We start from the raw sequence: 27,668 nt of genomic DNA on the forward strand, positions 1-27,668 counted from the left end.
GCCAGCGGCTGAGGCGAGTGAGCAAGTCCTGGCCGACCACCCAGAAGGCAGTGGCGGCGAGTGAGCAGGTCTGGAGGCCGACCACGCCGGCAACAAAGTCCAGTCAGTGGCCTGGAAGGTGGCCGCTGACGCCAAATGCGACGTGGACGAGGAGATGGCGGCAGAGCAGCAGCTGCAGGCGACGGCGGTGATGGAGGAGCAGCTGCAGGGCCAGCAGGTGCGGAAACCTCTGGCTAAGGAGAGGGAGAGCTCACAGCCGGCTCTGAATGCTGTGGCTGCAGGTCAAGGAACTGAACAGGAGGATGAATGAGTGACTGGGCCAGAGACTGGATAGGAGATTGGGCAACAGGCGTTTGAGCTACGGGAGACTGGACTACAGACTGGACTGGCTGGAGGACAGGCGACTGGGGGACAGGAGACTGAGCTACAGATGACTGGAGAAACTGAGGGTTTAAATACACTGGCTAAAATGATGATTAGGGACCGGTGAGGACACAGTGAACATAATAGAACTAATAACACACAGGAAGCAAACATGAAAACAGGAAATGTGAACAGGTGAATAAACTGAACATGAAACAACTGAAAACACTGGGTGAACACCCAGAAACCCCGACAACTATATTAGTCCAGTGCTGGTGTAAAACAAAAAAACATGTAATAGCAGAGTGATTTTAATGTGAAGCACTTCCTGTTTACTTGCTGTGTTTATTAAGATTTGACTTCTCTTCTGAGAAGAATTGTTAGCATACAAGTCCAAGGTGCTACATTCACCATATTCTAAATATGAACGTTTCATAGTTTCACTGATTAAATGTCTTTAATCAGACTGAGCTCCTCTATTCTCTGAAGTTTTCCAGTTCCAAAGGTCAACACCTTCCTGCTCTTCATTAGAAGTCGAGTTCCGCTATGAGAACCATTTCTTTACCTAATCAAAGGAGCTTGCAAAGGAAAGCGTCTGGACTTCTTTAATTTACTTGAGGACGTTTCACCTCCCATCCGAGAAGCTTCTTCAGTTCTAAGGTCAAATGGTGGAGAGTCCCAGTTGGTTTATGACACCAACTCTCTGCCATCTATAATCCAGTTTTGAGATCCCTTCCCAGACGCCTTAACGCCCACTCACATCCTGGGCCATCTGACCTCAGGAATTCGCATGATAAGGTGGGGCCAGGTTTCACAATGAACTCACCCGAAACTCTGGCTGATTGGGACCCACGCCCAGTTTCACACCTTGGCTCAGGCGATTAGAGGATCATCAGGGGGTCCTTTTGTCCCTCTGTGGGGGGAAACTCCCACTAGGTTTATATCTGGGACTCTCCACCATTTGACCTTAGAACTGAAGAAGCTTCTCGGATGAGAGGTGAAACGTCTTCAAGTAACTTAAAGAAGTCCAGACGCTTTTCTTTGCAAGCTCCTTAGACTACGATGACCTGGATGACTGAGAACCTTCACAGACATACTTCTTTACCTAATGGACAGACGCAGGAAACACTTACCTCTGATCAACCGGATGATTTATTGCTGTGTCAGCCAGACATGAATCAGCACCAATATGCAGCTTCACACTCTTCTACTGCGAAGACAGGCATCAATAGCTACAGTGGGGCAAAAAAGTATTTAGTCAGCCACCGATTGTGCAAGTTCCCCCACCTAAAATGATGACAGAGGTCAGTAATTTGCACCAGAGGTACACTTCAACTGTGAGAGACAGAATGTGAAAAAAAAATCCATGAATCCACATGGTAGGATTTGTAAAGAATTTATTTGTAAATCAGGGTGGAAAATAAGTATTTGGTCAATAACAAAAATACAACTCAATACTTTGTAACATAACCTTTGTTGGCAATAACAGAGGTCAAACGTTTACTATAGGTCTTTACCAGGTTTGCACACACAGTAGCTGGTATTTTGGCCCATTCCTCCATGCAGATCTTCTCGAGAGCAGTGATGTTTTGGGGCTGTCGCCGAGCAACACGGACTTTCAACTCCCGCCACAGATTTTCTATGGGGTTGAGGTCTGGAGACTGGCTAGGCCACTCCAGGACTTTCAAATGCTTCTTACGGAGCCACTCCTTTGTTGCCCGGGCGGTGTGTTTTGGATCATTGTCATGTTGGAAGACCCAGCCTCGTTTCATCTTCAAAGTTCTCACTGATGGAAGGAGGTTTTGGCTCAAAATCTCACGATACATGGCCCCATTCATTCTGTCCTTAACACGGATCAGTCGTCCTGTCCCCTTGGCAGAAAAACAGCCCCATAGCATGATGTTTCCACCCCCATGCTTCACAGTAGGTACGGTGTTCTTGGGATGCAACTCAGTATTCTTCTTCCTCCAAACACGACGAGTTGAGTTTATACCAAAATGTTCTACTTTGGTTTCATCTGACCACATGACATTCTCCCAATCCTCTGCTGTATCATCCATGTGCTCTCTGGCAAACTTCAGACGGGCCTGGACATGCACTGGCTTCAGCAGCGGAACACGTCTGGCACTGCGGGATTTGATTCCCTGCCGTTGTAGTGTGTTACTGATGGTGACCTTTGTTACTTTGGTCCCAGCTCTCTGCAGGTCATTCACCAGGTCCCCCCGTGTGGTTCTGGGATCTTTGCTCACCGTTCTCATGATCATTTTGACCCCACGGGATGAGATCTTGCGTGGAGCCCCAGATCGAGGGAGATTATCAGTGGTCTTGTATGTCTTCCATTTTCTGATGATTGCTCCCACAGTTGATTTTTTCACACCAAGCTGCTTGCCTATTGTAGATTCACTCTTCCCAGTCTGGTGCAGGTCTACAATACTTTTCCTGGTGTCCTTCGAAAGCTCTTTGGTCTTGGCCATGGCGGAGTTTGGAGTCTGACTGTTTGAGGCTGTGGACAGGTGTCTTTTATACAGATGATGAGTTCAAACAGGTGCCATTCATACAGATAACGAGTGGGGGACAGAAAAGCTTCTTACAGAAGACGTTACAGGTCTGTGAGAGCCAGAGATTTTCCTTGTTTGAGGTGACCAAATACTTATTTTCCACCCTGATTTACCAATAAATTCTTTACAAATCCTACCATGTGGATTCATGGATTTTTTTTCACATTCTGTCTCTCACAGTTGAAGTGTACCTCTGGTGCAAATTACTGACCTCTGTCATCATTTTAAGTGGGGGAACTTGCACAATCGGTGGCTGACTAAATACTTTTTTGCCCCACTGTATAAGCCAGACTTTCTGTGCCCACAGTCACCATGTAGTATAAGTATGCATGTATTGATCTCTTTGATTTCCTGTGGATTACACGTTCTTTGGCCAGAAAGGCTGTTTCACCTGTAAGGCCAAAGCCTGGGCTCAGTTTGTCTCCTTGTACGAATCACCAGGATGAGATTTGAACAACTCCAAACACTGACGTGTTTTTAACTGTTTACAGCCTGAACAATAAAAGATTTGTCAGAAAAATCCTTTTTGTTTTTGAAAATGGAGCGTTTAGTGCACCTACTGATGAATTCATTATTTTTGCATTTATTTGCAGTTTGTTTCATTTTTTTGTGGGAAAAATAATCTTGTTAAACAACAGCACCAACAAATGTTTTTGAGCACAAACTTCATTTTAGTCCCATTAAAACGAGGCGACTATTTCAGATAATGATGTTTTAATAAATGCAGACTGTTCCACAAAGTCAGCGCGGAAAAGCTTTGTCAACAGTCCCTCTGGCTTATTTTTAACACTTAATATTTTAATGTAATTGGCACATTAATCATGAAAGTTGTAACTTATCTACAGTGGGTATTGAGATGAGTGACCATAACCTGATGGTTGCTGGGGTGACCAGCTGAAACACTATACTGGAGATCCATTGTGTAGCTGTAACATGCAATCCCAGCAGCTCTGCTCTCACATGGAGCAGGAGAAGCAGATCTTTGTACTCTTACAGAGGCGGACAGACCTGGTGGAGGGGATGTGGTGAAAGTTCTGGAGCCACTGAAGTAAGCCACACTGCTAATGTCTGCAGAAACGTTCTCAGCTCTGTCCATCATTGCACCTCTGCATGCACACCTGCCGGAGAACATGAGCTGTGTCCCTCAGGACTCTGCAGCGATTAAGGATCAGCCTGAATTTAAGGTATGATTGTGGAACATGTATGTGCTGTGCATGTGTGGAACCGTATGGATGCATACAGCCCAGTGCCCTTTCAACGCTAACTGAGAAAACCACTTCACCCGACCCTCACGCAGACTTTCTGTTTTATTTCTCAGACGTTTTATCTGATTTAGTGCTCAGCTCAGGTAAAATAATCATTGTGGGTAATGCCATCGGCACGCCATTTAATCTATTATTAGACTCAGTTGGCTTCTCTCAAAATGTAATATAACCCATGCACCACTTTAATCTGGATCATGTTCTGAGATATGCTATAGAAACTGAACATCAAGCAGTATTTCCTGAAAACTCTAACTGATCCCTAATAGCAAGTAAATTTACAATAATAGATTACACAGGAGTGGGGAACACATTACAGTAGAGTTTTTCTGAAAGTCCTGTGACCACGTTTAAGATAAAATCCTCCACTGTTATCTTTTTCAGCGCCCTGTATCAGCATAGCACAATTAATTACCTTCATAGTACTACATCCTCTGTGTGTACGACTCTGGATACTGTAGCTCCTCTAAAAAAGAACACCTCAAATCATAAGCACATAACTTTCTTAAACGTGCACCTTAAAACAGATAACTCATAACCCGGAGAGACAATTGTGTCTTTCTAATTTAGAAGATCTTCATTTAGATTGAAAAATAATTTGTTCTTCTATAAAAAAGAAAAAAACTAAACAAAAAGCCCTCGCAAAGCCAGAACCTCTTACTATTCATCACTGATTGAAGAAAATAAGAACAACCCTAGGTTTCTCTTCAGCTCTGTAGCCAGGCTGACAAACAGTCAGAGCTCTGTTGAGCCAACCATCCCTTTAACGTTAACTAGTAATGACTTCATGAACTTCTTCACAAATAAATTTTAATCATTAGAGAAAAAATTACCAGTAATCATCCCACAGATGTAATATTATCTACAGCTACTCTTAGTACCACTGATGTTAAGTTAGACTCTTTTTCTCTAATTGATCTTTCTGAGTTAACTTCAATAATTACTTCCTCCAAGCCATCAACGTGTCTTTTAGACCCCATTCCTACAAAACTGCTCAAAGAAGTCCTGCCATTAATTAATGCTTCAATCTCTAATGATCGGCTATGTACCACAGGCCTTCAAGCTGGCTGTAGTTAAACCTTTACTCAAAAAGCATCTCTAGACCCAGCAGTCTTAGCTAATTATAGGCCAATCTCCAACCTTCCTTTCATATCAAAAATCCTTGAAAGAGTAGTTGTCAAACAGCTAAGAGATCATCTGCAGAGGTTTATTTGAAGAGTTTCAGTCAGGTTTCAGAGCTCATCACAGCACAGAAACAGCTTTAGTGAAGGTTACAAATGATCTTCTTATGGCCTCTGACAGTGGACTCATCTCTGTGCTTGTCCTGCTAGACCTCAGTGCAGCGTTCGATACTGTCGACCATAATATCCTATTAGAGCGATTAGAACATGCTGTAGGTATTACAGGTACTGCGCTGCAGTGGTTTGTATCATATCTATCTAATAGACTCCAGTTTGTGCATGTAAATGGAGAGTCCTCTTCACACACTGAGGTTAATTATGGAGTTCCACAGGGTTCAGTGCTAGGACCAATTCTGTTTACATTATACATGCTTCCCTTAGGCAGCATCATTAGAAGACATAGCATACATTTACACTGCTATGCAGATGACACCCAGCTCTATCTGTCATTACCTTGGCCTCCACTAACTGCTCCCTTGAGTGTTTCTTCTTGATTCACATTTTTTTTCACTCACTGTGTGTTTATACATCACTCTGGATTTAATCGTTAGTTATTGTTAATATCTGTCTCTTTTCCACAGTCTGTCTTTGTCCTGTCTTCCTCCCTCAACCCCAACCAATCAAGGCAAAGGTCCACCCCTCCTTGAGCCTGGCTCTGCTAGATGTTTCTTCCTGTTTAAAGGGAAATATTTCTTCCCACTGGGGGTCATGTAATTGTTGTTGTTTTGTTTTTTTGTAATATTGTAGAGTCCTTAGTGTACAATATAAAGTGCCGTGAGGTGACTGTTGTTGTGGTTTGGTGATATATAAATAAAATTGAATTAAATATGAAAATTATGAAAAACCAGATATTATTATTTCTGTGCTTGTATGGGTGTATATAACTGTGCATGCATGTATATATCCAGTGTAAAAACTGTGATATAAATGTGTCAAATATTTCTTGAAGGTGTAACCTTGAATGACTGTGCATCGTGTCAGCATTAAATGGACTGGTTCTTATATAGCGCTTTTCTACTCATCGGAGCACTTTATACAAGTTGTGCATTCACATCTTTCTAAGTGCTTCATAACTAACATTCACACTCCGATGAATGCATCGGAGAGCAATTTGGGTTTAGTATCTTGCCCAAGGATATTTGGCATGCAGACTGGGGGAAGCCAGGAATCGAACCACCACCTTCGCGATCAGTAGATGACCTGCTCTACCGCCTGAGCTACAGCCACCCCAACACCTTCACTTTAAGGTCTTGCCATTCTTGCCCTAAAAGGTCTGTGTGAACATGTTCTCTCAGCAGATGATGGCAGCAGGTCTGGAGAAAGCGAATGCAACTATCATGAGTTATTGAAGTAGAAAAATAGCTCGCCCCATGTACAGCACCCTGAGACTATCCAGGAACAACAAAGATCCATGAGTACATCAGGAGGGTAGATAACAGCTGATCATATGCTAGTGAATACAGCAGAAACCAGAGAAAGGACAAGTGTAAAAACAGGAAGTAACGTGGACAGAAAGACCCCTGCACAGCATGTACCACTAGCAGATAGAAGAATTTAGATGTAGCAATATCAGGAGGAAGGAACACGAGAACCTGTGGAGGGTTCAGTGCACCTCTTGGAAAACAAGGACTTGGGGCAGTGACCCAAAACTGGATGAGTGATCTGATGTAGCTGTCAGAACATTAGGACACTCCAGCCTGGATTCATAACTCACATCATTTTTTTTCTTTAGTATTAGAATCAGAATAATATATTGACAACACTTCTCTTGACTCAGTCGCACTATCTTCAGCTGTGATGATAAGAGTTTTTCCATCAGTGATTGATGACTGATCAGTGTTTTTATTTCTAAGCACTTAGATAAATAGAATTATAAATAAATGAAATATAGGAAAATAAATCATCTATGTAAACAGTGGTTACTACCGTAAGTTATTTAGTGCAGAGAAACTCCTTCACAGCCTCACAGTTAGAAAGCTGTTACAGTGTAAGAAAGATGATAGATTTTACTCTGAGTTTACAATAATGCCCAGTGATCTCAGTCTGACTTTACATTGACAACTGATTAATTATAATAGTCCCACTACATGCAGGAGGTGCTGTAGGGGTCAGACACAATGTATACAGTGGGATTTTTGCCAATCGGTCAGAGGGTTGTTTTCTTGCACCTTCAGGTCCGGAAACATGTTCTGACTGCTGTTTGCGCTTATTCACCAAATGACAGGTCAGAGTACCCAGTACTGTGTGGTGTACTCATGGATCCTTCATCTGGTGACGCCATTGTGCTACTGGAAGACTTCAATTCTCACACTGACAACAGCAGGGCAACCTGGAGTGGCGTGACTGGGAGGAACTGCCTGCCCACGAGTGGTGTTCTGCTGGTGGATGCATGTGCAAATAACAGTTTATCCAAAACTGACACCATGTTTGAACACATGGCTGGTGGACGTGGCACCAGGACACCCTAGGTAGCAGGTCGATGATTGATTTTGGAATTGTATCATCGGATCTATGGACCCCAGTCACACCGTTCAAACTACTTCCATCAGGCAGGAGGTTCTGCAGCATCCGGTCCCGAACCAGCAGACTGAGGGACAGCTGTTTCCATCAGGCCACCAGACTGCTGAACACCACTAACACTGCACAGACACTCACTGTCACTTATTGAAACTTATGCACCCCATATTGTTAATAAATGCCATTTTTCTGCACAATATTCATAATGCTGATTTCTGTATATGTTATATATATATATATATATATATATATATATATATATATATATATATACACACACAAACACACACACACACACACACAGATTCGGCATGAGCCCCCGCATCCTCAGGACCTTCTATCACTGTGCCATTGAGAGCATCCTCACTGGATGCATCACCACCTGGTATGGCAACAGCACCGCCTACAACTGCAAAGCTCTCCAGCGAGTAGTGCGGTGCTCTGAACGGATAATTGGAGGTGAGCTTCCCTCCCTCCAAGACATCTACAGGAAGCGCTGCCTGAGGAAAGCGGGGAGGATCATCAAGGACTCCAGTCACCCCAGCCATAAACTGTTCAGACTGCTTCCATCAGGAAGGAGGTTCTGCAGCATCCGGTCTCGAACCAGCAGACTGAGAGACAGCTTCTTCCACCAGGCCATCAGACTGCTGAACACGTCATAGACACCTCAGCTTCACTACTGGAACTTCAACATTATGCACTCCATACTGTACAGTAATGCCACTGTTTTGCACATGTCTCACTCTGTATATTTTTATATATTTTATTGTTTACTCTATTTAATTTGTAAAATATGTAGACACACACACACACACACACACACACGCAGAAAAACATATTTAGTATACACATCCAGAAATGCATATACTGTATGCATATATATATATATTGTACATATATTTATTAGTTTCAGATGTGGCCATTCTTGTATTTTGCTTGTTTACATTATTGTATTTTGCACATCTCTGTTGCTTGTGAAGCTCGCACACAAGAATTTCACTCACATGTGCTGTACCAATGTACCTGCACATGTGATGTGACAATAAAAGTGATTTGATTTGATTTGACACACACACACACATATATATTTGGTATACATATTTAGTCATGTGCATACATTCTTTATTCTTATAATTCTGATATTTCTTATTCTTACATTTTGCCTTGTTTTTTCATGTTTCTTGTATTTTGCACACCACTGTTGCTTGTGAAGCTTGCACACATATTGATTGGATGTATGTTGTGGATGTTGGGGTGAAGAGAGGTTCTGAGCTGCCAAACCTGATCACCACCTGGTGGTGAGTCAGATCAGGTAGATATATATGCCAGATTATTCACTTCACCGTTCGGTGGTCATATACTGTTTATCAGTAAATGTGCTTTGATGTCAACTGTAGCAATGATCCTCTTCAGAAGAGAAACCCAGTCAGGATTTGTTGAAGAAAAACTGACAGAGTTGGGACTCTTTTCAGAACAGAAACCAACACCTTAAAATATTACAAATTCACCAAACTGAGCTTTTGCCTGATTTGCTTTTTTAAATCCAGCCCTGGTTTAGTGATCTCAGACAACTGTCCAGATAACCATCTAAACTTGGTCTTGGTCCAAGTCAAAGTACATTTTTAATACATGAAAGTATTGCTGGTAATATTTGCAAACAGGTTTGGTTTTTGTTACGGCAGTCCTTTTTGTTTATATATATCACTGAGGACTAAAACATTTAAAAGTAAAAGTATAAATCCTATGTTGGCATTCAGTCTGTTTCCATGTGCCAAATGGTCTCTTAACAACAAATATTCTATTTCCTTTTTCCGCCTCACTTCCATATTTACTGACATTTTGAAGAAACAGCTTACAGATGGATGCTAAACATGAAGATGTTTCAAACAAAACAGCAAAGAGCACTTTCTTTTTAACGAGTGACTAAACGAAGCCGTAGAAAAATATTGCCAATTGTGGAAACTAGGCCAAAACTTATTGAGCCTCAGAACTTGAGCTATGATAAAGTGTTTCCAAATGACTTGGTTTGTTTTTCTGTTTTTCTGCCTGTGAAATTAACTTGTGATGATAGTGTCATCCAATTACCCACGAAGTTTACAAGCAGGGTATCCCGGCATATTTTTTTAATGAACTGAACTAATAATTAAGACCATTGGCTGTTTGGGTGCTCTGAGCTGGCCGTAATGTCATCCTGGTATCCACAGAGAGACAGTGCCTCTGTAATTAATTTACTACAGCTTCAAAAGGAGTTGTGGATCGGTATGCTTCCTCAGCTCTTTATCCCTCTGTGGGGCTATATCAGTGCAGTTTGTCTTTTCCAAGGAGTTAGTCATGGTTTGAATATGCTTGTCCCTTTGGGGCACATAATCGTCCCCTCTAGCATCATGCCATATACAACTGGAAGCTGTCATTGGATAACACTGGTCCCTCTCCTCTCCTCTTCCCTGCTGTACATCTAACTTGTCTTTAGCTTATCTGCCTCTGGCAAAGATTGATGGTAAAAAAAAAGAAATAGGGAGCTTTTAAGCTGCATGCTGACACCTTGCATTAGCTTGGTGGAAGAATGTGTTATGATAACGCTCTCCAGTCCAGGACACTATTGTTGGACTGTATGGTTAGACCTTATGTCCAGAATCAATAAAGAAAATTGTGTGTCAAAACCAAGCAAAAGAAAAGTGCTATCTCTAACTTCCTCGCTAAGCAAACGAGAGAAAACTGTGCAAACTGTACAAAACACTAAATCCAAAACCAAGACAAAACCAGGAAAACACAAAGTTAGCCAAAGGTTTGCAGGCCAAGGACAGGATTTGTGCTGCTGCTGTCAGCTGCTGGCAGAGGAAGGATTTCTGGAAGGGTTTTTGAAATGGCCAATGAACCAATCACTAGCTGCCACATCGCAGCCAGCCCAAAATGGCTAACCCTGTCAGACTTTCTGATCCTTACAGAAAAGTGATTCATAACCATACAAGGCACTCTGCTTTATAATAAAATATAACAAGAGCCGTAACAAATACACTACATCCAAATACATGTTAGAAATTCAGGTCTTTGCTGGATTGCTAATGTTCTCAACTGGCAATGAAGCTGACACGTTGGTGGTGGTCAGAGGGCCCGGTGGCGCCAGTGTCCGGCAGCCTCGCCTCTGTCAGTGCGCCCCAGGGCAGCTGTGGCTACAATGTAGCTGCCATCACCAGTGTGTGAATGTGTGGATGACTGGATGTAGTATAAAGCACTTTGGGTGCTATACAAATGCAGGCCATTTACCATTTACGTTGTTAGGATCTAGCGGCCAGATAAATGGAAAATGGCCTGTATTTGTATAGCACCCAAAGTGCTTAATACTTTATATAGTGCGCATGCGCCAACCAGCGTGCAGCCTGTTACAGTCGCTCCTGCTTTTCTCTTAGTTTAGCTCTTTTTTCTTACGTATTCTTTTTTTTTTCTGACTTGTATTTTCCTCCGTTTTCTATCTCTTACTCAATCATGTGGATTGAGAGAGTTTTTGTTCTTCTGGTGGCCGTGGAACTGTTACTTTTATCATGGAACGGGACCGCGGCACATCTCCTACACGCACGGACTGTTTACTCCAGAGATCAGCTGATCGCCCTGATGCCGGCCGGCTCGCTGGCCAGGCCCGCAGAAGTGCCCGCAGAAGTACCAGCTGAAATTTGGAGGAAAACACATCGGGGATGCAGAGGTCAAGGACAGAAGAGAAGAAAAAAGGTGACAGTGAGACAGCGGAGGCTCGAAGCGAGGAGGAGGTTTAAACCGTGTCTGCCATCTATCGTGATGGGAAATGTGCGATCGTTGGCAAGTAAAATCGACGAGCTCTCAGCACTGGTACGGAGTCAGAGGGAATACCGAGAGTGTAGCCTGATGTGTTTCACCGAATCATGGCTGCACCAGGTCATTCCCGATGAGAATGCTTCCGTGGAAGGCTTCCACACTGTTCGGGCGGACAGGGACAGCATCGCTAGCGGTAAGCGTAAAGGAGGTGGGCTTGCTGTTTTAGTTAACAACCGGTGGTGTAACCCTGCCAACATAACAATCAAAGAAAGGATTTGTTGCCCGGACACTGAACTGTGTGCTGTTGGACTCAGGCCGTATTATTTACCCAGGGAATTCTCTCACGTCATCTTGGTGGCTGTTTATGTTCCCCCCTCTGCTAACCCCACAGCTGCATGTGACACTATCCACTCTGCCATAGCTCGGCTACAGACTCAGCACCCGAGTGCCTTTATTGTGATCTCGGGTGACTTCAACCATGTATCACTGGACAATACACTAACAACATTCAAACAATATGTGGACTGTCCCACCAGGGGAGAGAAAACTTTAGACTTACTGTATGCTAACGTCAAGGATGCATACAGCTCCTCCTCCCTCCCCCCACTTGGTAGGTCAGATCATAACCTGATTCACCTCACCCCCCGCTATGTGCCAATTGTGAGGAGGGAACCTGTGACCACCAGGACTTTTAGAAGGTGGTCAGAGGAGGCAATAGCGGAACTACAGGGCTGTTTCGAGGTGACCGACTGGGAAACACTCTGTGAGCCTCACGCCGAGGACATCAATGGGCTTACTGAGTGTATCACAGGCTACATAACTTTCTGCACCGACTCCATTGTTCCAGCTCAGACTGTTCATTGTTACCCAAATAACAAGCCGTGGGTGACTAAGGACATCAAAGCCCTCCTCAACAAGAAGAAGAGGGCTTTCAGAGGGGGCAACAAAGAGGAGGTGAGGAAGGTCCAGGTGTTACTAAAGGACAAGATCAGAGAGGCTAAGGACAATTACAGGAGGAAGCTGGAGTGGAAACTCCAGCAGAACAGCATGAGAGAGGTGTGGAGGGGCATGAAGACCATCACTGGATTCAGGCCAACCAACAGCAGGGGAGCTGAGGGAGGTGAGAATAGAGCCGACGAGTTGAATCTGTTTTTCAATAGATTCGACACCACAGTGTCTGCTCCCACCCCCACAACCTCACCTGCAGTCAGCCTGGAATCCAGAGCCACACCACTGTGCCAGCCTCTCTCTTCACATGTTGCCTCCTGTGAGATTCCTGACACCCCTCCCCCACCCATCACCTTCACTCAATACCAGGTTGAGATGCAAATGAGGAGACTTCACTCAGGCAAGTCTGCTGGACCAGACGGAGTGAGTCCCCTTGTCCTCAAGGCCTGTGCCCCCCAGCTGTGTGGAGTCTTTCATAAACTGTTTATGCTGAGTCTGAGTCTGCAGAGGGTCCCGGTGATGTGGAAGACATCATGCCTCGTCCCTGTACCAAAGACGCCTCGTCCCAGTGGCCCCCAGGATTACAGGCCCGTGGCATTGACCTCCCACATCATGAAGACCCTGGAAAGGCTCATCCTGGACCAGCTGCGACCCATAGTAAGACCACATCTGGATCCCCTTCAGTTCGCTTATCAGCCTCGTCTCGGAACAGAGGACGCCATCATCTACCTGCTCAATCGTGTCTACACCCATCTGGACCAGCCGGCGAGCACTGTGAGGGTCATGTTTTTTGACTTTTCCAGTGCTTTCAACACCATCAGGCCGACCCTCCTGGGTGATAAGTTAGCAGCGATGCAGGTGGATGCTTCTCTGGTGTCCTGGATTGTTGATTACCTGACAGGAAGACCACAATATGTACGTCTCCCACAGTGTGTGTCTCCCACACAAGGTGATCAGCAACACAGGGGCACCACAGGGGACTGTCCTCTCCCCCTTCCTCTTCACCCTCTACACCACAGACTTCAGCCACTGCACAGAGACCTCCATCTTCAGAAGTTTTCTGATGACTCTGCGGTGGTTGGATGCATCAGCAGGGATGATGAGACAGAGTACCGGGCTGTGGTCGACTCCTTTGTCACGTGGTGTGAGCAGAATCATCTGCAGCTCAACGTGGCAAAGACCAAGGAACTGATCGTGGACTTCAGGAAGACCAGGAAACACTTGACCCCTGTTTCAATCCAGGGGGTCAGTGTTGACATTGTGGAGTTCACATTGACAATAAACTGGACTGGGCTAAAAACACCACAGCACTTTACAGGAAGGGCCAGAGTCGTCTCTATTTTTTGAGGCGACTGAGGTCCTTCAACATATGCCAGAAAATGCTGAGGATTTTCTATGAGTCTGTGGTGGCCAGTGCGATCCTCTATGCTGTTGCATGCTGGGGGAGCAGGCTGAGGGTCGCAGATGCCAACAGACTTAATAAACTGATCCGTAAGGCCAGCAATGTTGTGGGGATGGAGCTGGACTCCCTCAAGGTGGTGTCGGAGAGGCGGATGCTGTCCAAGATAAAGACAATGTTGGATAACACCTCCCACCCACTCCATGACATGTTGGTCAGTCACAGGAGCTCGTTCAGTGAGAGACTGAGATTACCGAAAAGCACCACTGAACGACACAGGAAATCATTCCTGCCTGTGGCCATCTCCCTGTACAACGCATCCACTTAACACACTGTTTGCTGCTACAGCTACACATGTTTCTTTTCCAACTATTTATTTATAAGTGACTTATGTATGTATGTATGTATATATATGTATATATTGTACTATTCTTAGTTAGCGTATTGTCTGTCTTGTCTTAATGTTGGTTTAAAATGGAGCACTGTAACAAAAAATAATTTCCCCCAGGGATCAATAAAGTATTCTGATTCTGATTCTGATTCTGACTACATCCAGTCATCCACACATTCACACACTGGTGATGGCAGCTACATTGTAGCCACAGCTGCCCTGGGGCGCACTGACAGAGGCGATAAAGCAGGAAGAGCTGCGGGTCAAGACCGAGCGCCACCTGGGGAGAACAGCAGAGCTGCTGACAATGCTCCAGAGGTATCCTGATGGCAGGGAAGCGGTGGAGGAGCACCTCGGCAGCTAGAGGTGGGAGACAAGGCATGCGGGAGTCTGCGCCTGCCAGAGGAGGCACGTGGGGGTCCACACCGACCGGAGGAAGAGGAGCCGCTCCAGGAAGGGCTGTTCCAGCCGGGAGTGGTGGAGGAGCCACTCCAGCCGGGAGCGGTGGAGGTGATGGTGGAGCACCTGTGCGAGGAGACGGAGGTCCCTGGGCCAGGGCAGCCTACGCGGCCGGAGTTGGAGGCAGAGAACCTGCTAAGCCGATTCTGCGCACCCAACGTCTGCCCAGCCGCAAGTGAGCAGGAGCTCACGGCCATGCCTGCGGGGCCGTGTCCGCTTACTATGCGGCCGACCTCCGGACCAGCTTCACCGTCGCCGCTGGATGCGCGGACAGCCACCAGAATGGACGCTTCCCCATCGCTTGGCCAGGTGCTGGGGGCGCCGATGGTTTGGGCCGAGTCTCGCTTAAGTTCGCAGGGGGTCGGGGAGTAGGTTCGGCCGGATGGGTCCCCGGCTTCAATCAGGGGGTGGGGGTATGTGGTGGGGCGTGGTCTGCGGTGCCGTGCGGACGCACCTGCACGGCATCCGCAATCACACCCGCCGTGTTAAAACACGGGGACTCAGGGGTTGTTAGGTGTTGTGGTGGTGTGTTGAATGTTGAATAAAGATGGCTCTGTAAGTGGACACTAGGTGTTAGGTTAAAACAGAAGGGAACCCCTTCTAACGGGAATGGAGGAGCCAAGAAAGTAGAAAATATAAACTCAGGTAGTTAAAACTATAATCTATTTACAAGAAAACATTAAAATACTCTGGCCAGGCAGAAGATGAAGTTAAAAACATCAACAACAATACAGCTAAAATCCAATGGCCTAAGCCTCGAACATTAAGTCCAATAAAAGTCCAAATGGCGCAGAGACCAGCAGCATCACATCGTAGGCAGCATCGTCGGCAGCATCACATCGTCGGCAGCATCACATCGTAGGCAGCATCACATCGTAGGCAGCATCGTGGTCGTGTCTGCCTCTGGTGTCGTTCTGGTGCCAACTAAAAAGGCGAGAGGGGCAGCAGCAGTCACCATCCTTTGATTCCGCCGGAGATTCGTCCTACACAGGATTAATCAGGACTTAACCCGGATGGGCAGAGCTCCTAACTCTGCCTGCCACTTTGCTGTGCTTCACATATGTAGCCATGGTCTCGCTGTCCCAGGGACATAAGGCGCCATCCCGGAAGAAAAAACCCTGAGTAGAAGCTCACATCAAGACAATAGCTCCTCGGTTCACAGTAGCATCGCTCTGCTAACATGCTAACAGCACATTTGAGCTACTCACCCCCTCCCTCCTGGCTCACAGCTTCTTCTTCTTCTTCTTGGTTGGCAACCAATGTTAAGGCGCATTACCGCCCCCTGGCTCACAGCTCAGAGGACATTTAGATGAGAAAATATATATTTGACACATTTAAGGAAAATTAAAATAAACAAAATAAATGTTCCCTTTAGAATTTTTTTTGCTCTATAAAATAGTTGTTTTCTTTTAGAATCATTCATCTTAGCAGTGGGATTTACATGAAAAGAGAAACAAATTAAGTTTGTGTGAAAATGTACATTTTTTGCACTCCCTGGTCGACTGACTCAATGAATCAAATGACTCAAAAACCCGATTCACTTTGGTGAGTGACTCATTAAAACTCGATTCAGTAAAAAGAATCAAATTTACCATCACTAGCTTATAGCCGGGCCTCCGTGAAACTCTGCGCAGCCGTCGCCAACCCTGGTTACCACGCCATGTCTCTCCTCCTGTTTCTCACGCTCTCTGTCCCTCTTATTGAATAGCTGTGGCGAACCCTGATTGGTCCCAGGTGTGTCAGGTTAATGGTCAGGAGGGGCGGTGGGATGGGCATCCCCCTGGAACAAATCACATATCAAAACAAAAAGCATGCAATAACCCCACAAAAATAAAACACTACACGCTAATAAAAGATAAAAAAATAAAACACAGCGCGACATGCAAGGAAATAAAAACACCAAGTTAAACTTGTCCATTCCACCCTGTGACAGCTCGAAACACAGATCCGTGGTCCCGCCGTGCCTTAATTCCACCACATTTCTCTTAGGCAGATAACGCATTGACCTGAAAACATCTGCATGGCAGCCACAACAGGAAGTGGCTGAATTCTCTAAATACTATTGAAAGATGCTTCACTGATTCCTTCATTACCTCCATAAAGAAACTGAGATATCAAACCAAAGTGCCATAAAAACAAATGATGACATAGATTATGTGAATATTCAAAGTCTTTTTCTTTTCATGCGATAATCTGACAGTGCTTTTAAATCAGCGGACCCCAGCCCCCGGGCCACGGGCCGGTACTGGTCCGTGAGTTGTTTGGTACGAGAGTTGAGGCTCGGGTGTGAAATTCATGGTTTTCGGGGTTTTTATCGTTAGCTTGGTTTCCCCGGGTCTTTTCCCGTGTTGTAGTTGTGTGTCTTATTTTGAAATAAAGATTTACGCGTTATCATAGTGACCAGAGAGCATTAAGGGGCAGAGAGGAGGATGTTGCTGTTTTTTTTGTTGTGTCAGTGTTTAATCTTGTTTCATATATCTTTTATTAGAAGCAAGTATCACAGTTGTTACAGGTTAATAGGACTTATGGCCCCTTTTTCTCTAAATAAATAATAAATAAATAAACTGACGAACAAAAAAGCGAAAACAATCCACCAATCGATGATTTAGATGGTCTCTAAAGTAGACTTCAATCCCGCTGAAGTGGAAAAAAAAAAAAATCAGGGTATCAGGGTGAGTACGAATTGTCTGTGCCAGGGGTTCCAGAGCCAGAGCGAACAGGACTAAGAACACATGCCTGACGTGTCCCTCTGCTGAGCTTAAACTCAGTGGATAATGTTGGGTTTGTAAGGATTCTGGCTGTGGGGTTCTTGTAGAGTAATTTTATCCAGGAGATTAAATCTTGCCCCAATTGAAATTTGTCTAAGACAGCAAAGAGATGGGGCCAACATGGGGCATCTAAGCTAAGTATAAGTAGGTCCTGTTGCACCTTAGAGGAGTAAATTATATTAAATAGACGCCTTAGATTATTAAAGGAACTCCTATCTGGTATAAAGCCTGTTTGATCTGAGTGTACCAGTTTGAGTCTACTCGATAGTGTTGTAGCCAGGACTTTTTGATCCGAATTTAATAAAGAGATAGGTCTATATGATCCCACTTCCTCCAAGACTTTACCTTTTTTTGGGAGTACAGTAATAACTGCTTCATTCAATGTTGGTGGTAAGGTGCCCACTTTGTATGCATGGTTGTACAGTTTAAATAGCTATGGAGTAAGTTTGATCTTAAACTGTCTGTAAAATTCATTCCCTAACCCATCTGGGCCTGGACTCCTACCATTTTTAATACACCGATTTAGTAATTTCTTTAGTTGTAATCTCGACATTCAGGATCTTGTGATCCACCTGATCCAACACAGGGAGGTCGCACTTATCTAAAAAGCCCTGAATATCTTTAGGCCCTGCAGTGGAATGAGAAGTAGAGAGAGATTCATAAAACTGTCTAAAGCTATCATTAATGTCTTTATGTGAAGTGACCAGGTTTCCATTGTGTGATCTCATTTTGTGAATCATTCGGTCATTTTCTAACTTCTTTAGCTGTCTAGCTAATAATTTATGCGGCTTGTCTCCAAATTCAAAGTACTTCTGTCTTACAAAGGTGAACGCCATGTTAATGTTGCTCGATAATATTTGATTTAATTTATATTTTAGTGTCGTATTTATCTAAACAGGGAGCCCTTGCATTGTTGGCATCCAAATCATGTATCATTTATTCTAATTTTAACTGTTCCAGTTTATTATTTTTATTCCCTGATATGATATTATTCACCCTCTAATATAGGCTTTAAATGTTTCCCAGAATATATCAGGTGAAATTTCAGCATTATCATTTATATTGAAAGATAAAGAGATCTGAGAGTTTATATACTGTTGACATTTTGAGTCATTCAATAGTTGTGGGTCAAATCTCCAGTTGTACTTTAGTGAAGTTGCCAAGTGCAAAGGAGCAGATGACAGGACAGTGATCAGAAATAATAATATTGTGACAGGTTACATTACGAACAAAGGGGAGCGTTTTTCCATCTACCAGAAAATAGTCAATCCTTGAATAAACGTTATGTGCAGGACAGTGGAAAGAACGCTCTCTGCCTGATGGATTTAAAGTTCTCCACACATCACAGATATTCATATTGTCCATATACGTTCTTATAAAGTTGCTACCTTTACACAGTGTGGTTTTCTGGAGAGGGATTTATCTAAGTAAGGGTCTAACACTAAATTAAAATCACCTCCAATTATTAAATTAGCATTAGGTATATCCGGACTCAAACTAAAACCCTTTCTATAAAACGCCATGGTTAGGCCCATAAACGTTCAGTAGAATAATCGGAGTGGCGTGCAGCTCCCCGTCACTAATACATATCTACCTTTCTTATCAGCTGTAGTGGAGGTGTGCCTGAACGGTATCCTTCTTAGTTACTATAGCTACCCCTCTGCTTTTAGCATCTGCACCTACGTTTATTATGAGCAGTTTCTAAGTTTCAGATGAGTTTCCTGTAAGAAGATAAGAGATTTCAAGCGTGATAACACTTTGCCTCTTTTAACAGGCTTGTTTACAGCTTTAACATTCCACGTACAAAAGGTCACATCCACTTTCTTTTCATTTACATTTACATTGTCGTGCATTCAAATAAGTTATGGCGGCTTAAATCTATTACTCTCCATACTTATACAGTCAGGTTATGGGCCCCAGCCCTGGGGAGGACGTTACTCTCAATGTTGTTGACCAGGAGGACGCTGCTAATGAAGTCACACAATTACACAGTGAATTTGCGTCTATTATTGTATTTACAAAACACCAGAGTTTTTGTCTTGGTCGTATCATTTTCTTTTGTTGTATTTATCCGCAGCATCTTAAAGTCCGTGAAAATATTGTGCTTGGAGCACAAAAGGTTGGGGAGCGCTGCCTTTAAACTGTTGCTGTGTTAAAATCTGGGTCTTATTTAGCTGCTGCCTTTTCTGGAGAAGAATTCTTTTTAATGGGGCCAAATAAAGATTACAAGCTGTACTTTGAATGTTTAAATGTTTCTTGAAAAGAAACTGGTAGTCCGTTTATGAACGATACTCCTAACACAAGGCGAGAACACAGCGTTGTATCTTTTTCTCTTCTGTAATTTTAAGGATTGAAAAACTTCACGTTCACATTCTTCCCTGAGTAAGATGTGTTGCCAGGTCCATTTTCAGCCCCCTAATTTGGTGTGCCCACCTTCTTACCCTTTTTCATTTCTTTACAAACAGCTGACCGACACAAACCTTTCCACTGAAATCATTCCTGATGAGTCTTCAGTGAACAGTAGGAGATCAGCTGATGGGTGCATCTCTCTGGATTTATTTTCTTAAAGGACATGACTTTCAGATGCTGCTCATCTGCTTTGCCCCGCACCCTTTTTTTAGACCAGCCACTTCTTTTTCCTCCATTTTTTCCAGTTTCTTCAAATTTATTTAAGCAGACTTTGCAAACCTGCCGAGGCATGCAGCTTCACAGTGTGTCCTTTTGTTCATCAGCTGTTAGCGAAACACCTTCTTTGCACAAAATTATGATTTTATGCCTGTCAAGCTACGTTATCTTTGGCATTTGTAATAAATTCCACAAAAACAATTTCATTTTTATAACAGGCTGCAGCCATTTAAGCCTGGTTGTTTTCCAAGTTACCATTATGGACACAACACTGGTTAAAGCTTCATGACTGAAGGTTCATTTTTAAAGGTTTCATAGTCTCTGTTATGTGGCTTAACAATAAAGAGCATTTCTCAAACATGTGTCAGGTACACAGGCTAATAACTAAAAAATAAGATTTTCTCACAGTGCTGCATATACACATGTATCTATAAGATAACTACCTCATGGTTTATTCTATTTAATCCAGAGGGAAGTACTAGGTTAGCAGTTAATGCATATAGATGAAAAGAAATAAAAAACAAAAGTAAAAACATGAAGAATAAATATTAAAACAGAATTAGAACGTGCTTTTAGTCTACATGGAAGTTTGGTATGAGATCAGCAAGTACTTATATATGTTACATATGTTTTCAAGCAAGGTATGAAGTAAGCAACTACGAGAAAGAAAAGGGAGACTCAGTGAGCTAAAGCAAATAATTACTAAGTAACAGCGGTGACCTAATGTTCACCATAATGATGACAACAATAGAGCATCCATACTGGACTGGAAGCAGAAAGCTCCATCTGAGACCTTATTATAAGAATAAACCAAACAGAAAATCAGTTTCCATCCAGCTGCCCCACGAGAAAGCTGGAACACAACAAATTAGCTTCACAGCTCAGGTTTGCAGCACATCTTCTCCAACTATTCCTCAAGATTGCTTCAAAATCAGGTAAAAGTAGGCTCCTTGGAAGCAAAACACAAATAAATGAAAGGTGGTTCAAGACTCTTGCTCTACTGTATAACAGAAAAAAACAGGGAACAGCGTTAGATGCATGACATCAAAATCCCTGCAGCCCTTCCAGGAAACACGGGAGGTTATCTTTCTCACAAGCTTCTCAATGAAGAGGTGATGTTGATATTCTTAGATCCTTCCCAGCAGGGGGACAAAAGGTGGCACGTCTATCCAGGAGGTGAAGATACACGAGAAGCATCTACCCAGTGAGACACACACACACACACACACACACACACACACACACACACACACACACACACACACACACACACACACATATATATATAGATAGATAGATAGATAGATAGATAGATAGATAGATAGATAGATAGATAGATAGATAGATAGATGTACCATGTAAGGAGAAAGCTCATGAGGTGTCCAAAATGAAAAGAGTCCATTCTCTGAGGAGCATCACTGTATTTAGCAGAGGCAATGTTTTGATGCACAAAGTTAAAACATTTTCCACAGTTGAGAGGAAAACAGAGAGGGGTGACTAAATGTAGTGCAGAAACGCTGACATCGACGATGTTGGTTAGACAAATTTTAAAGTACAGACCTGTGAAAATAGCAATTCAAGGGAAAAACAGGGTTTGCATTTGTAGGAGCAAAACTGAAAGTAATGATCCATAATACCCACATAAGTGCCTAAAAAGCAGAGCAGCAGTACTTTATTTGAAATGATAGAAAGTAGGAGCATCAATTAGAAATGCATCTGATTCTTCATATTGTAAACTGGGCTTTGAGAACTTGGACCCCAATACAACTAATAGCACAATGTCTTTGTAAAATACAGACGCACAAAGACAAACGAGACAAGAAGCCCTGGTGTCTGTCTACGGGAGGTGGCAGAATCGAGCCACAGTGTCTGACTGATGTCTAAATGAAAGGATCAGTGTCATGATGGAGGGAACAGTCGGTCTCAAAGAACACTTACAGAATGTCCAATAACATGCTGTTTGCTCTTGGGATTGAGAAAAACAGTCAAACGAGACGTAAACTGAGGCATTTGTAAACTGACATGGTGGAAAAGTGATCCATCTTCATCAGTCTTCCTCCTCAATCTTTAACAGCAGGTCAAGTTTTTGAACTTAAATGTGTAATTTCTTGAATTCTTATACACGATAAATGTACTTTGTTTTTCAAAAATGTATCATCAAAAGCTGTCTTATATATAATCCGGTTGTTCAGTGATGACGTGACGAATCCTACTTCCGGGTCTAAAGTAGTCTGCGTTTAATATGGCTTTTGTGTTGTGAACATGTTTAATGTTTTGTATTTTCTTCTATTTAATCTCAAAAAGCTCCTAAAACAGTCAGTGATCCCTGTTGACCTCCCTCGGCTTTTATTACCACTAATCATTTATTTAAGCTCAGTTTTTAAAACCTTAGGATGTAACTACAGCCCAGCCCATGCAGCAGTATATGAATGACTAACCTCGTATTGTGGATGGATTATCTCAGTTGTTCTCCTGGCTGAAGTTTGGTCCTTTTACAGCATCCTGCCATGCGATTACATTTGTTCCTGACCACCGAGAACACTCACGTTAACTTTTATCGAGTGGAAAAAAAGTTAGCTTGTTTATATTATGCTAACATAGCTGTGTCGCTAGCGGTCACGTAGCACATCATTATATACCAGCTAGCCCAACTTCAGTAACCCTACAAACGTCACTGCTGTTTAGTTTTCTGTCTTCATTTATGCTGGAAGTGATAGCAGAGCTGTACGTTTTAATTTGTTTCCAAAACCCCGCAGTCAGGACATGCTATATTGTATTTAGATAGAAGCTAGCGAGCTAACTCCCTGCTAACTTCTAACTCCGTTTAATGTCATAAATTCCGTTTTCATGGATGCCTGGATGTTAAACTCAATTGTTACACCTGGTAGAGCAGAACGCTGATCATTTTATTAAAGATGAAAGACTTTAGACAGTTTTTCAACTCTCAGTAATGCCACAGTGATCGTTTGATATATGGACCTGCAGCGGAGTTTAGGCCCAGACACGGCTAGTGACGTCAGACTGAACAACCGGATTGTATGTCAGCATCGGCTGTATGAGTATAGCACCTTGGATCATTGTTTTTCTATCCACCCGTCATGGATCTAATTGAAGAACTAAATACAAGTATTTAATCAATACCCATACTGCTGTTGCTTCATTTAGTAGAGACACATCTTATATTACTGCATTAGAGCAAAGTTTAGCATATATTACACCCAGCACTGCCCATCAGTTCAGCAGTTTTTTAAAGGTGCACTTGTGTTTGATGTGGAGGGACACATTTAGGCTCTCATTCACGCTCATGTTTGACTCATGAAAACAATTAGAAAAATAAATCTGTTTCTTTTATTCTCCATGCGAGTCTTCATCAGGAAGCTAATTACAGTTATTGAAGTGGTCCCATCAAAAAGAGGCTTTCACTTGTGGTGTTCCACCAATGGCAAGTTTTCATCTATGAGAAGTGAATCATTGCACAAATGCAGCAAAGCCCAGTATATTTGTTGACTTTTCTTCTTCAAAGCAGCTGAAATTAAATTGTGTTACTAATTGGAAAACATAATTTGTCATATTTGTTGATAGGTGAGAAGATCTTTAATATGCCATACCCACATGACTAAACACTGACCCCATGACTAAACACTACCTGGAGTTCCATAATTATAATTCATTACAAGCTTTTTATTAGGTTTGCTGGAGAATGTGAACCCTAACTGCAAACTCAAAGCAGGCAGGGATCAAGTGAGAGTGGACCAAACATGAAATTAACCAGGCAGCAGTAAAAATAACAAAGTATATGACATAACATAGAAATACAAGGGAAGCACTGGGAGCTTGAAGACAGAAGCCAGGGAACAATAACTACAGAAATGAGACACCTGACAAGGAACACAGGAGACGAGAAACTACACACAGCATGGCTAAATCTGATGATGGCACGTGACAAACCAAAGGACATGGCACAAGAACACACTACTAACAAAATAATATGGAGAATTAACTAAACACGGAGAATACAAGGAATGTGCTGAAAGAAGGAAACACAAACAGAACTGAAACATGTAGCTGAAAATACAATAAACAAAACAAACAGAACCAAAGACCCAAACAACAAAACTCGGAGTCAAAGATCCAGGACCGTGACACTTGTGGAGCTGACAACAGTTTTTTAAAATAAACTTTAATACATTTTAATTTTTCCAGGTGTATTCATATCACCTGCGGTTGATGCTGCAGTATGTTCCTGTGATCTAGATTCAGCTTTTGATATAAATGATAATCACTAGCAGTTATTTCAAATAAAACCTTACATCATATGATTACAATTAATACATTTCATGCAAAAACGTTTCCTTAGAAAACATGACTGTTGTAGTAATGAACTGACGAGTAAAGTAAGCAAGGAAATATAACCTAGGTCCTTCAGCTGGGAAGTATCTTAATGTCAGATGTAACTGGACACACTCCTGACACTCTCTTGTAAAATCGATTAACGAGGTCATCAATAATTTAAAAACATTGATTTGCAGCAGCAGCTTTGATACTTGTTAAAGGACTGAGTCGCAGTTCTTTAAACATTTGATGATTTCTCTGATGCACTGTCCATATTGTACAAAATGCCCTCAAATGAAAACATTACAGGAATAAAATGAAGAGCAGTGCTTGCTTGCTACTGTAAAGGATTCATCATGCAGTGGCTTACATCGCAGCCTTAGGGCTTTCCCCATTTGATGCAGGAAAGTGTCAGAAATGGTCCAATTGTGACATCATCATCATGAGAAGCCCTCCAGTTTACATGTGGTGATGGAGATGGAGCCCAGCTAGAAAAAAGAGCAGTGGAAACTCATTTTTGTATGATGTAAATAATGTAGTCATGCCATTCTGGTTTAAATAAAGACGTGTCAAGCTTGCTGTTGACCTTGATCACATGACTTTCTGCATTTGCCAGTGCGTTCATGTCCATATAGCTCCATGTGTTCGGCAAACTGGCGTTACCGAAGCCAAACTGCTGGGAGTTGGACGCGACTCAGAAATCCAAACAGCTCAGCGGTGAGTAAGGAAAGCTGAAAAAAGTGGTTAGAGGAAAAATATCAGAGGTAGCGGGACGGAAAGTCCATTAGCCGCTAAGCTAACAGCTTTAGTAGAAAAAGGGTTCGTGGCTCAAGAGTTGAGAGTTCGCCTTGTAATCGGAAGGTTGCCGGTTCGAGCCCCGGCTCCGACAGTCTCGGTCGTTGTGTCCTTGGGCAAGACACTTCACCCGTTGCCTACTGGTGGTGGCCAGTGTCCGGCAGCCTCGCCTCTGTCAGTGCGCCCCAGGGTGGCTGTGGCTACAATGTAGCTGCCATCACCAGTGTGTGGATGTGTGTGTGAATGGGTGGATGACTGGATATGTAAAGCTTTGGGGTCCTTAGGGACTAGTGAAGCGGCCATATTTTACAGTTTTTAAAATGGCAGAGACCACGGTCGTTTTATATAAACCGTCCACGGCAATTTTATGTGTATTAAATGGTTTACTAACTGTTTTTACTGAGGTTTGGTGTGTGTGTGTGTGTAGCAGATTGTTGTATTTTTATTTATTTACTTTGAATTCTTTGTAACGTGAGAGCCCGGTGTCATGATCCTGGGTCTGTTGACCCAGCGTTTTGAGTTTTAGTTTATGTAAGCCCTTCAGGTTTCCTAAGTTCATTTGTTATCATGCCTAGGTGTTTCTAGTTCTTATTATTTCCCCCTCGTGTTTCCAACTATGTTAAATCTCCCCAGCTCTTCATGCGTTTCATGTCTGTGTCTTACGTTGTCAAGTTCGGGTTGTCATGTCTATGTCTCATTATGTTTCCTGTTTTATTGTGAAGAGGTCTGGTGTTTCTGTGTTCATCGTGTTCAGTTTTACTCTCCCACTGTGACGTCATTATGTTCATGTGTGCCAGCTGTTTCCCCATGTGTTCCCACTTCCCTCATCATCCTCCTGTGTGTATTTAGTCCGTGTGCTTTCAGTCATTTGTTGTCAGGTCGTCTGCTCATCCATGTCTCATCTCCAGGTACCCATGTCAGTTCACTATGGTTAAGCTTTTTCATGTTTTGTTATTAGTTCACCCAGTTTAGGTTATTGTTTAGTTTTCACCGATGCCCGATTATTTTTACCCTCATTGCTAGCCTCAATAAACACCTTGTTTTGTTTATCCACACTACGTTTTGGTCTGCGTTTGAGTCCTCCTCTGCAACACATACGGTCTGCCCCAGCCAGACCGTGACACCCGGGGGGCTAAAGTGTTACATCTAGGATTTGTTTTTTTGTGAACATTCACAGCCCTTCAAGTTGAAGTAGACAACTGGATACTACAGTGATTTATTTAGTTGTATAACAGAGTTAGTTGAAATAAGATAATGGTTACTCTGGATGTTCTTCTTAATAATAAACCGTAACTAGGGCTACAAGATGGTGATGATAACAGTGAAGAGAAAGTCACCCCAGACACGCTTTAGATCACAAGTGGCACCTACAGGGCATTGAGGCTAAATTAAGCTGGACAAGTATGTCTATAGTAAAACAGCCAGTCATTTAAACTCTGTAGATAGCAAACAACAAGTTAAATGTTGAAAAAGAAACATTGTATAAGCCAAAACCTCAGACTGCTTTAATTACTCAGTTGCAAAGATGCATAGAACGGAGGTAAGTCCAAAACCAGGAAAAATGTTTCGGTAATATCACCGTCCGCCACATTATTCTTATAAAATTGGTATGTTTGTGTTACAGGTAAGACGTATAGAAAGGTTTCAGTGAAGTTCTTTATATCTCAATCTGGACTGGAAATGGGGACAAAGAAGTTTACTACATGCTAAATTTCTGCCAAGTGCCCATAAAGCCCCAGGTTGTTCATGCTGCACTTGAAGTTGTCAAACTATTACTGAGTTTGTGGTTTTTAAGGCGGAAGGTTTTTAACGGGGTTAATAAGACAAAGGAACCCAGTCCAAGCCACATGCAGCCTAACACCAGCCTAAAATATGTGTTCATATATTCCTAAAACTATATGCATCTAATATTTGATAGACTTTAAAACACTCGATGCATTACTGGTCCTGTGAATGACTGCAGGGTATTCATAGTGGTACACGGGGTGTTATGGGATCCACAGAGGCCCTCTCTGTGCCTGTAAGTGGATTTTCTATGTGCTCCATTTTTGTGAGGATTGTTTATTGGCAGCACTCACCGTCTCAGCAGTTCCAGCTGTGATAGATGAGCCAGGTGGCACACTCCATCCTCTAGTTGTGCAGAGAAACTCTTATAGAAGCAGAGAGAGAGAATTGCTGCTCTATCATTTCTCATGACCTTACATGCCTGATTATGCTGCTACAGATCCCTGCCTGCTATTACTCAAACAAAGCAGATTCATTTGCATAAATGCACTTAATGATC

Source organism: Astatotilapia calliptera, chromosome 16, assembly GCF_900246225.1.
Source record: "Astatotilapia calliptera chromosome 16, fAstCal1.2, whole genome shotgun sequence".
Classification (NCBI taxonomy): Eukaryota; Metazoa; Chordata; class Actinopteri; order Cichliformes; family Cichlidae; genus Astatotilapia; species Astatotilapia calliptera.